This window comes from Primulina huaijiensis, chromosome 1, assembly GCF_012295235.1.
Source record: "Primulina huaijiensis isolate GDHJ02 chromosome 1, ASM1229523v2, whole genome shotgun sequence".
Taxonomy (NCBI): Eukaryota; Viridiplantae; Streptophyta; class Magnoliopsida; order Lamiales; family Gesneriaceae; genus Primulina; species Primulina huaijiensis.
In genome coordinates this window covers 10,029,908-10,043,444 of record NC_133306.1, presented here as the reverse complement: position 1 = coordinate 10,043,444, position 13,537 = coordinate 10,029,908, and positions in this window count along the sequence as shown.

Sequence of the window (13,537 nt, the reverse complement as noted above, 5' to 3'; positions counted from 1 at the left end):
ATTCTATGTATCAACTATTGATCATAAGAATGTCAGAAATCATATTTCTGATTAAACGCATCGAATCATGGTAAGAGCGACTAGTAGCAACGCCACATGATTCCCTAGGTATCACTGATAGTGCCTGCAAGAACCAGTCGATTATCATTAACGTACAGTACGGTCCCTTCATCTCATATATCCCGATCGAATCTACAACCATTGGTTCATCGAGAGTTGCATAACAATTCGATAACTATGTGATACATATAAATAGTGGCATCGCATGCACCATTGGAGAACTCCTTCTCTAATGTACATCTCATATTCTGGCCAGAGATTCTATGCACTATTATTTCATCATATCACACGGGATATCCACACCCGTAGGTGAGCGATGAATCCCCGACTACAATGCACTGGCTCCTACATGTGTTGCAACTGTACCCAACCTCACCACCTGATGACTCTTATGGAGCCGGTAAACGAGTCAAAGCACAGCCCCAGCATATAGAGCCTCAGTGTTGTCCCGGGTCGTAAGGACTAATGGTGTACAATCATAACCACGGAGTCATTCTCTCGATGAATGATAACCACTTGGAAAGTCCGAGGGAGGGTTGTTCGGTATAATCATCATATGACTACCCATTTGCATGTTTGGACATCTCTATGTCCTTACCAAGAAACGCAGTACACACCATCACAGATGCTAGTCTCGAGCTCAAGCGACCTTTATCCATGTTTTAGGCGGTTTAATCGACTAGGAACAAATTTAGAATATGCGGTGTTTACAAATGAGTTTTAACATCGAATTACAATTCATTTGTATTAAAGCATAATCAAGGACTTTATCTATGCTGATCGCATGAGTATACAGATAAAGTGAAACGAAACCATTAAAAGTTAAATTATATTAAAATAAAGATTGTTTATTACAACTGAGTCAATAAAATCTCGAGCCAACAGTTGACTTGCAGGACATCTACTCTAACAATAACTTCATGTTAAATTTACAATGTGACAATCACATTTTGATTGCCAAAATTATCGACTCAATGATGTGAAGCTAAGAGGGCTTTTCACTTGGTGTAAATTGTTCGATTAAGAAGAAAAACGATCAAAATAATGCAATAATTTAGCATCGTTATCACACTCAGAGAGAAGAACCTACTATAAGTTTCTAAAGATAGTGTTTCGATCAGCCATACAATAATATTAATGATCTCTCTCACTACAATAATATTACAACTTCTTAATTTTTATACAAAACTTCACCAAATACCGTTTCAATAATTTAAGAGTGGAAGGTGTGTCCTCAAGTGATGTCCGAATTGATAAAATCGGTAAACACTTGCTAATAATCAAGAGTTTTATTTCTCATACCAATATTTTATTAATAAGCTTGTCACACATGTCTTGTGAGTATGATTTTGTTGACTAACGTGATTTACAATATATTGTTTTAATTAAAAAATTTTCCAAATACTAATGGAAGAACAACATATGCATCAAGTTCCCACCGCATTAAAAAAAAATTTGGAAAGTACGGTGGATTTTGCATCCCGGCAAAATCAATAGTTTTCTATTGAAATTAATAATACTTTTCTTACCCTTTTTTTTAAAAAAAAGTAGTAAATTTCACCATTCTCATCCGACTAAATCTATTGTACCTTACAATAAATTATGCTGCAACAAAACTGAAATTAGTTAAAAAATCCAACAATATTTAAATGTTATATTTACTTGGTGAAAATAACAAATAAATTCATTATCTTCCAAACCTAGGCACCCCATCAAATTTGTATTTCATGCTCTTATGTTTGTATTTATCTTACATTTTAAGAGATTATATGTAAAAAAAATTACAAATATGAAGAATGTATGTAATGCTAGAAGATATTGAATTTGTTCGTTACTTTTCACAAATCTCTTCCTCGATGTGTTCACCCAAAAAAACTGAGGCGGCACGAGATGTGTTAAATATCTAAAAGAATCCATATTATTCCAACATGTAGTCAAAGTAAATATTTATACAAATACAAAAGCTGGATCCACTAAACTTAAGTAACCAGGTGCACGAGTACAGCCCCAAAGGTTTATGAAACATTTACTGCTTAAAAATGTTACTACTTTTTTTTTTTTTGTAAACTTACTTTCGAAATTCTTAAAATTGTACAGGCAAGTTACACTGCTGAAAAATATGCTTTTTGAAAAATGATCGTAATTAAATAACAAATAAAATACTGCAGTTAAAAATTTTTCAACTCGGCCATCAACAAAAACGTAAAATAAATCAACAAAAATCCTAGTAATCATCAACATGTCAAAACCAGTGTCTAAAAATATTCATGTCCACTCTAAACTCATAAAATCGTGATGTGCAGAAAATACGGTCCTCAGGTCATGTGCGCACATCCAGCCCTGTCTACTCAGAATTCGACACCTCCAGCCTCCTCATCAATATGTTCACCTGCATCATACACGCCTAGTGAGTCTAAAGATTCCACACACCTGTACTGTTAATAGCAAATACATATACATAACAAGCAACAATGAAAAGTATTGTAATAAAATGTGTTTCATGATCTTAAAAACGTAACGTAAACATGTCGTAGAAGCATGCGTGTCAAAACAGCTCATCATATCATCATATACTTATACATTTACTTTTATTTGAATTCAGGTCATTAGTTGTGACTTTCGTATCAGCTCAAATCGTGTCAGCTCTATTCAATGGATCCATCTACGCATAACCGTGGTACTCGGCGGCTGTCGAACATCAGCGACAGTATTATCCATCCACTGAGCTTAGGCCTCATCATTATCGTATACATATATCGTCAGTCACAACTAATTTTCATCCTTCAAAAACATCGTCATTTTCATCACTTATCAAAATAATGCATATACGTATTTTTTCTTAAAATCAAGCATGCAACACCTTTTTCATAATTCATTAAAAATCATGTTCGTGATACAAAACATTTAAATAAAACGTCAAATTGTGCTTAGGACGCTGCCAGGACTAAAATCTCGACTCAGGTGTAAAATGACAATTTTGCTCCTGCAAACCTGAAATGACCATTTTATCCCTGGACCTCTAAATTTCGACCCGAAGCTTGCCAAACTCCTTAAAACATCCCAAAACATATTTATAGGTACTTATTAGACGTAAACTCGAGCTCGTTTCCAAAACTTACATGATTCGTTTTAAAACTTGGATCGGGGTCCCGGTTTTAACCCGAATCAACTCGAAACTTAACAAAATTTTTCCTAACTTAAACTGAGACTTAGACCTACATGGCCAGCCTCTAAACCACTTAATTCAGCGCCTTTATGACCCTCGAACAGTGTTGGGGAATTACACCGAAACGATGCCGACCACGATGATAATATAGTACCCAAAAATTACGGAATAAAATAACCAACAAGAACACAAAGATTTACGTGGTTCACCCAAGATAGGCTACGTCCACGGAGCACTGCAACTTTTATAACTGAAAGAAATATTACAACAAGTGTATACACCAATACACTCAATATCTCACACTCTCAACCCGAGTATACCGAGAAAATAATTTCTCTAACTCAGACAAGAGAATTCTCGCACTCAAAAAAAAAATACACTCTTTTTTTCTATACACTCTCTTTTATCAAAGCTGAAAAGCCTTTGATTTTGAGATACAATAATTGAAGAAATTGACCTCTATTTATAACTAATTCCCTCGTCCAGCTTTATAATTTTCTCGATGTGGGATTGAGAGAAAGCACTTTTTTTTATTTTTTTTAATGTGTGGGCCCCACACCTCACCTAACAATTCTCCCACTTTAAGACTTGATTTCAATCATGTCTTCACATCATCAGTGCAGCAGCTCATATCTCCATTGTTAGTTCAGGAGACCAAATGAATTCAAACACATCTTCATTTTTTCAATGATAACAGCCTTCGTGAGCATATCAGCTGGATACTTGCTTCCAGTAATCTTCTCAAGCTTCAAGACTCCATTTATCCGATCTCTAAGGATCCCCATTCCAAGGATTTGTTTTGCAGCACCCAAATCCTTCAAAGCAAATTCCTCTAATAACTCTTTCTCGAGTTTATCAATCTCCTCCAGACAAGCTCCTGCTATCAACATATCATCTACATATATCAGTAGTATGATATAATAACCACCAAGCTTCACATAAAAACTATGATCAGCCTGATACCTCAGAAAAACATCATTATTCATTACACTATCAAACTTCTTGTACCACTGTCTTGGAGCTTGTTTGAGAACATACAAGCTCTTATGAAGTTTGCACACCATTTTCTCTTTCCCTCGTACTTCAAATCCCTGTGATTGATTCATTTCTTCATCTAGCTTACCATGAAGCAACGTCGTCTTTACATCTAACTGTTCCAGATGTAAATCTTCTTTTACCATCAATCCAAGTACAGTCCTGATAGTAGTTAACTTTACCACTAGAGAGAAAATATCAGTGTAACCAAAGACTTCCTTTTCACCTTTTACACCAAGTATTTCTTTGTACCGCTTGCTACCGTCATGTTCTAACCGGTACTTCCACTTGCTATGTAAAACCTTTTTACCTTCAGGAAGTTCTGACTACTCCCACATGTGATTGGATGACAGTGAATCCATCACATCTTCCATGACTAACTCCCACTGTTTAAAGGTCTCATAAACATCCGATTTATTTTTCACAAAATAAACCCAAAATTTCTTACTCGAATCGTCAACAGTAGTGCCATAATATCTTGCGTGCTCTCCAAGGGATGTCACAGGAGATGGTCCACATACATCAGTATGTACCAGCTCGAAATCCGTCGATTTCGGTTCTCTAACCTCTTTTGAAAAACTCGCCTTTTTCTGCTTTCTAAAAAATACAGCTTCACACAGCTTGTGTTCAACGATCTTTAATTCCTGTAGCTTTCCGTTTGAAACAAGCATTTTCATTCTCTTCTCACTCGTATCCCCAAGCCTACTATGCCATAGACTTGAATTAGCTCTAGCATCTACATCCGCTAATTTATTTCTCAATCTGGAAGTCATATAAAGTGTTCCAGTTTTCTTTCCTCGAGCAACAATCATGGCTCCCTTTTTCACTTCCCAAGAACCATCACCAAAGGTCACATTATAACCTTCGTCGTCAAGCTATCCCACTGAAATCAGATTGTGTGTCAACTTTGGTACATACCTTACTTTGTTGATTTTCCAGACAGATCCATTTGTCATCTTCATCCAGATATCACACATACCAATTATTTCCAAAGGTTTTCCATCAGCTAGGAAAATTTTTCCGTAATCTCCCGCAATGTAATTATCGAATACATCACGATTACCAGTGGTATTAAACGAAGCTCCCGAGTCCATAACACAAGAATCAACCGGGCTTTCCAAGGATAGTAATAGAGCATCATGTATCTCTTCAGTAACAACATTAGCGTCGTTCTTTTTTGATTTGCAATTCTTTCTCAAGTGACCAGTCTCACCACAGCTCCAACACTTCACATTCTTTTCAAATGTGTTATTGTCTTTTTCATTTCTTGACTTGGATCTACCATGCCATTGGTTAAAACTCTTTTCGCCACTCCTGCTCTTTCCTCTATTCTCGAGATTTAGAGCAAATCTCGATGATGTTCCTTCACCCGAATCCATCCTGCGAACTTCTTCAGTAAGAATTTGATCTCTGACACATTGAATTGTAGCTTTCTTTTTCCAACAGAGTTGCTAACCGCTGCCCACATTGGTTCCCAATTGTCTGGTAAAGACGCCAAAAGAATAAGTGCCTAAATCTCATCATCAAATTTAATTTCAACCGATGTCAGCTATGAAACAATCGTGTTGAATCCATTGATGTGTTTAGCCACCGATGTATTTTCTCTCATCTTCAAGTTAAATAACTTCTTCATGAGATGTACTTTATTATTTGCTGATGGCTTTTCGTACATGTCCAACAAAATGGACATCATCTCCTCCGTTGTTTTTGCCTCCTCCACTTTATGTGCCACGTTCTTCGTTAGGGTCAATCGTATTACACCTAACACTTGTCGGTCAAGAAGCTTCCAGTCATCATCCTCCATCTTTTCCGGCTTCTTTCCAGATAGAGGTTGATGCAACTTCTTGCTATACAGATAATCAATAATCTGTGGTCGCGAGAACGTTAAATCTGCACCGTCAAACTTGTTAATACCAGGTCCCGATCCATCATCTCCAGCCATCGCTTCGCTAGCCTTAGCACAAAATCTAAAAAATCTTTTCTGATGTGGAAGATCAGACAAAGCTGCAACCACAGAGCGTACTCAGAATTCTTAAGAATTTTCACAACAAGGCTCTGATACCAGTTGTTGGGGAATTACACCGAAGCGATGCCGACCACGATGATAATATAGTACCCAAAGATTGCGGAATAAAATAACCAACAAGAACACAAAGATTTACGTTGTTCACCCAAGATATGCTACGTCCACGGAGCACTGCAACTTTTATAATTGGAAGAAATATTACAACAAGTGTATACACCAATACACTCAATATCTCACACTCCCAAACCGAGTATACCGAGAAAATAATTTCTCTAACTCACACAAGAGAATTCGCGCACTCAAGAAAAAAATACACTCTTTTTTTTCTATGCACTCTCTTTTATCAAAGCTGCAAAGCTTTTGATTTTGGGATACAATAACTGAAGGAATTGAGCTCTATTTATTACTAATTCTCTCCTCCAGCTTTATAATTTTTTCGATGTGGGATTGTGAGAAAGCACCTTTTTTTATTTTATTTAATGTGTTGGCCCCACACCTCACCTAACAAACAATACCTGAAATTTGCTGGAATTTTCTTCACAAAACATCTCCAAACCCTTATACCCTAAACTTACAAATTATCAACCCTAGTCCCTACCGGCTCGGACCAGTCTTGGACCAACCCTTCAAAGCCCACCTTAGGACTCTCCTGGACCGACTTAACCCAAGCTCCCTGCCCCATGCACGCTGCACGACTCACACGGTCGCTAGCCACCAAGATTGCACCAACCGAGCCAACCTTCTCTCATCTTGATCCATCGGCTACTTGTCTAAATCCAGCAGTGTTCGAGCCCTCCTAGGCCGTGTATCAGACCCACCAAGGTCTGTTCCAGGGCTTAGCTCGGCCCTCGCGCCGTCGGATCAGTCCCATCGCCCGATCCACACACACCACCAATCCATAACCCAAGGAACTTGATCGGCCCTCTCCTAAAACAAACCAAGCTTCGACTCCAGCCTTAATTTCTCCCCTTACTCGACGTGTACATCCCTTAGCATCATAAAAATCAGCAGCCCCTTGCACAAGTGCTAGAAAACGTGAGAATGAAGCAAAAATGATGCATTTTCATGTCAAATCCTTACATAAAACAAAACCTCAAGATATATAAATAATTTCCCCTGCATTTACATATAATTCAGCATAATATTGGCATGAATGAAGTTAAATAAAAGATACATGCGTGCCTTTGCGTTTGAACGCTCGAAAACTCAAAGATCTATGCGTAGAACGTGCACCGGTGGGGCGGGGAAGAAATCCTTTGGAAGAATCTTGAGGAAATAGAGAGAAACCTTGCTGGAGTTGATGCTGAAATGGGAGAGCGCGGCCGTGAGTTGGGAGGGGTGGGTTTAGGGTTTGATTAATATGGTTAAGTTAATATAATTATACAATAATAGGCCCTTAATTAAAATTAAAGTGTTTAAAAGGATTTTTGGCCCATTAAGCAATAAATAATCCTATCAAGCCCAAAAACTCTCTCGAAAAATATTTCGTTTAGGTACGTTTTTTAAAATATTGCCCGAACCCTCAAAAAGTCCACCGAATCGATAAAATTTGCGTACCGGCTTAAAATATTACCCGACGAGTAAAAATACCCAACCAATGCCTATTTTCAAAAATCATACTTAAATACACCATATATTAAATAATTAAAATAATTATTTAATAAAAATATTTTTCCTGATTATCTCCGTTCTCCGTTACTCGTTCGAGCGTGAAATGAAACTTAAAAGCCATTATGAATGAAATTTAATAATCCATGAATTAAAACACATATTTATGCAATAAACATGCATTTAATGCATTAAAACAATTTAATAAAATACAAAAAAAAATTAATAACTTGCATGTATGTGGTTTACGTAGACTTTCAAATTTTCGGGATGTTACAATCTATCCCCATTAAATTGAATTTCGTCCCCAAAATTTGCTTACCTTCGATAACCAAAAAGTTTAAACTCTTAATTCTCGTATCCCAATAATTCACGTTTCCGCTGCGCTACTATGATAAAATATATGTTAAATTGTCTTTATGTCTCCTCAATCCTAATTAAATTGCCTACAAAAATCTCGATTGCGAATCGCAACATAAAACGATTTAGGGTGACGTAGTTCTATTATAATATGACCTTGAATTTTGACTTTTCTCGCAATTCCTCATACTAGAAATGGAGATCCAAACTTATTGCAATTTACTTTTCTTATACAATACCCATATTGTTCATCGACCTATTACATTAGCATTTATGCAATTCAACTTAAGAAACCTTAGCACGAAAATTTACCGATCGACTTCTATTTTCGGTAATACACTTAAAAGTTAAACTTTATCTCAACCTCATAATAATATTAGCCTCAAATCCTTGAATTGAATCTTTATCTTGTGGCACCAAACTAACATAACTTAACTAATTATAAGTGCATCCCAATTATAAAATTGTCGCAAATCTTAAATTTCGAGTAGCGTTAATCCATAAAACTCAAGTATACAATATCGATCTTCTACCTATATAATAAAGCCCTTGTAGTATCAATTACATGCTTAAATTATTATCTTCCCTATTACAATAAAGTTGAGACCTAAGTCCCTTGGGCACTCCTCATTGAAACAAATGTCGTATTTTTACGTATCCTTAATGTTTAATTAATACTAGCGTATAAAACTTAATAAGTTATCCCATGTTAATGTTGAACTAACTCTAATAAATTAACTTCACTTATAATCCGTAGAATTCTAGAATCCCCATATCAAGATTTTAGATTTCTTACTCGATAAAAATCTTAATATTGTTCATGGGTAACCTATGTTGAACACGACTAATTCCCTTTGTTTTAATTTCACCAAAATTTCCGTATAAACACTTATCTCATAAACTTGAAATTCAAACTTGCACCACCTAAGTAGTCTTAGATAATCTAACTCCAACACTCATATCCACGTAATCCTAAGTTTCTCACTAACTTTCAAAAAAATTCCTCAAGACAAGGTATCCACCTCACTTCTTCTAAGCGTCTATCGAGTACCCTAACCATCAATCATATCCAACTTTCTAGAAAAATTAAATTCCAACAAAGGCATAGTCCTAACTATTAAGATCATGACTAAAATTTATGACATATCAGACTTAAGTTTTCCAAAAATTTGTTAACTCAATGTCTACTCTTATAACTTAACTAACTGATCAACTTTACTTTAAATTGTCATCACTTTAAATTCTTAATTAGCCACAACATTATTGAAACGTCTACTCGTTTTTTTTAAGTGCGGAAATATTTTTTTTTTGAAGCTCACATTTTCGAAATAACATTTAAACATTTCGCATGCATGCGCTGTACAGAAAATTATAACATTTAAAAATGATCTTAAATATTTGACAGTGAAAATAGTGCAGTTTAAAATAACCAAACTCATCCCAAAATCATACGTAAACATGAACCAATAAAATTCTTAAAAATCATCAACGTAGGAAAATATTAATCTCCACCCAATCTCATAAATTCTTAAATACGCGGAAAATATGCGGTCCTCAGGTCGTGTCACCCCACTAAGTCTGTCTACTCAGAGTTCGGCACCTCCAGTCCCCTCATCAATAATCTCACCTGCATCACACACGCCTAGTGAGTCTAAAGACTCAACACACCTGCACCGTTAATAACAAGTACATATACATGGCACACAGCAGTGAAAAATACCATACTCAACATATCTTTCATGAACTTTAAAATCTTAATGTAAACGTGTCATATGCAATCGTGACGTGTCAAAAACAGCTTATCGTTAATCATCGTTCATCGTTCATCATTCATCGTTCATCATTCATCATTCGTCATTCATCGTTTATCATTGGTGAATTCAGTTCATTCGATGTGACTATCGTACATCATCATTTACGATAGATCCATCATACATAGAACCGCGGTACCCGGCGGCTGTCGGACATCAGTGACAGGATCACCCATCCACTGTGCCTAGACCTCATCATCAGCATTTACTTATACGTCTTAAACATTTACATATACTTCGATAGCCACAACTAGTTCCCGTCATTTAAAATATTATCATTTTCATCACTTATAAAAATCATGCACATATGCAATTTTCTTTAAATTCAAGCATGCAACGTATATTTTTATAAAATCTTAACAATCAAGAATAATGATGCATGAACATCAATTTGTTCTCAGGGCGCTGCCAGGACCAAAATCTCACCCCGGGTGCAAAATGACTATTTTGCTCCTAGACGTAAAATTTCACGTTTTTTACATTTTCTTAATTCCATTGACTCTAACATGTCCCAAATAATTATTTAAGCCTACATGAATTTTCCCATATTTTTATTTGGTTTAATCGATGACTTTTAAATTAATCTTTAAATATAACATATTAATGCGTTTTAATCCCGAATTAAACCAAACCTTAGCATACAATTCCTAAATTAAAAACTTAGACTTCTAATAATTATTTGAGCTTAAATATATTTTTTTATAATTTTATTAAGCTTAAATCTAAGCGTTTCAATTAATTATTTAATTAAAATTTCGTGCGGCGATTAAATCCCGGATAAATCCAAAACTCATCATTTTGATCCGAAACTTACCAACCTCTTAAAAATGTCCCAAAACATATTTAAAAGCATCCCTAGATGTAAACTCGAGCTCATTATACAACTTAACCGATTCATTTTAAAACTTGGATCGGGGTCCCGGTTTTAACCAGGAACGACCCGAAAGTTATCCAAAACTTTCCCAAATTTTTACCACACCTTATAAACACTTAAAAGGTCCTAAAACCATTAAAACCAGACCCCAAAACTTTAGAAGAATGGGCCATCCTGCTGCTGGAAATTTGCTCTTTCCTAATACACGATCCTAATACATTACTTCCATTCTATACGTCCTAACCCGTCACCGATGAGACCAGCTACCAAACCACCTCACTAAGACCACTCTAAGACCCCTCTGGACCCAAAGAACTCATGGCACTCCCATGCAAGAAGCACAGCTCGCCTGCTCGAAGTTCACCCCTCAAACGCACCTCGCGTCCGAACCCAGTACCCCACGCCCGATCGGCTACAAGGCTTGTTCCAGCAATGGTTTGGCCTTACTAGCCGTGGCTCAGACCCACCAGGGTCTGGTCCATGGCTTGGTTCTGCCTTAGCACAGCCGGATCGAGCAAAGCCGCCGATCTCCTCCCCAACTATCCAAAGCATCAAGGAATTCGCTCATCTCCCTCCCAACTTAACAAGGTCACGACTCCAACTTAAAAACCTTTTCTTTTTCGGTGCTAACAGCCTCTCATCGCACAGTACAGCATTCCCCTTGCAACTTACCAGAAAAACGTGAGTGGTGATCACAAGATGCGACAATAAACAAGAAAACCGAAAATCTTTCCTACACTAGGCTGGATCGAAATTTTAATTGTAAGAACACCATCATCAACATGTATATGTCGTAAATTATGCAGAAATAAGGTTACGGGGCGTGCCTTGATGATTTCAACACAAAAACGTCGAAGCAATGAGTAACGGGGAAGCGCCCGAGAATTTTGCTTGAAGACATGAACTTGGCCGAGAGTTGCATCCATGGAGATGCTGAAACCCACTTGAAATGTTGAAGGGAAGATGGGGTGTCAGCTGATGTAGGTTAATAAATGTAGGGTAACCACAAGTCCAATATTTAAATGGTTAATAATTCAATTAATGGGCTCTAATTTAATAATTTAAAGTTTAAATAGAGTATTAAGCCCAATAAACTTAAAAGTAGGCTCATTAAATTCAAACACACTCCCGAAAAATATTTCGCGTTTGAAAGTTTTTGAAAATATTAGCCGAACCCTCAAAAAGTTTCCCGATTCGCTAAAATTTGTGTACCAATTAAAATAAAATTCTGCGGTTAAAAAATCCCATTTTTGAAAAAATACACTTAAAAACACCTTATATTAATTAGTAAAAATAAATAATGTAATTCAAATAATTTTCCTGAAAATTCTCCGGTCCTCGTTCCTCGTTCGAGCGCGAAATGCAACTTAACAATCTTTAATGCATGAACCTATAAAATTTCATGAAATAAATTCGATTATGAAATAACTATGCATGAACTTTAAATAAATCATGAATTAAAACACAACTTAATGAAATAAACGTGCATTTAATGCTTTAAAACAATTTAATAAAATACCAAAGAAATTTAATAACTTGCATGCATGTGGTTTACGTGCACCTTCAAATTTTCGGGACGTTACAATTATTTCACTAACGCATTAATTTTTGAGCACAAGATTGATTCATCCTACAATATCCTTGATTATCATTCTTTATAACATCATAACCCAGATATTTCAAAGTTTTAAATATCCTTTCAAGCCTAAATCATCAAAAATTCCTATCATTTAAACCATTCGATTCTCACTTACTGTTAAACTAGTCCTCAAATTTCTTAAAAATTGCAAAATTAATTCTTAATTTCCTCGAAAATTATCCAAATTTGTCCTTAATTTCGAAAATCCTACAATTACCCATAAGTTCTTGGCGTTCTTAATTCCATTTTATAGGTTTCTCGTAACATAAATTCAATAATTTTAAGCTTATTAATCTCAAACTCAATTCCCGTAACAAAATCTTAAATTTCCATCAATATTTAAAATCCCAAGTTATACATTTTATACTTCTAAAGATTGTCGTAGTCTTCGAATCATTATTTCTTATATAAAATCCTCAAAAATTAACCCAACTAGTAACCACGAACCATCAATATTTTCTGAGAAAACCTACATGCTTCAAAAGCATTCATAATCTTCATGACTAACTTATGACCCAAAGAGCAGAACATCAGTACTTACTAACCAAAACTCAATACAGTCAAATCCATTTCAACATTTCCTAACGCCCAATAGCCAAATTCTTAATCATGTCCATTTTCACCACAAGCCAACATGCATGAAAATCATATAGTTTTTCATTTCATGTCGTAACATGCATAAAAATTTTAAAGCATCTAATCTCGAAACATAACGACGGATAAACATGTGCTGTAGAACGTATATCATGTAACATGCATGTGATAGCATTAAAAACATTTAAAACCTTTAAACTTACATACTTGAGGCTTGAAGACTAAGCTACAGAAGCTGGCGGTGGCACAACCCTATACAGGACCCTTGCTTTGATACCAACTGAAACAAATACTGCTTAAAAATGCTACTAATTTTTTTTTCCGCAAACTTATTTTCGAAACTCTTAAAATTTTGCATGCAAGC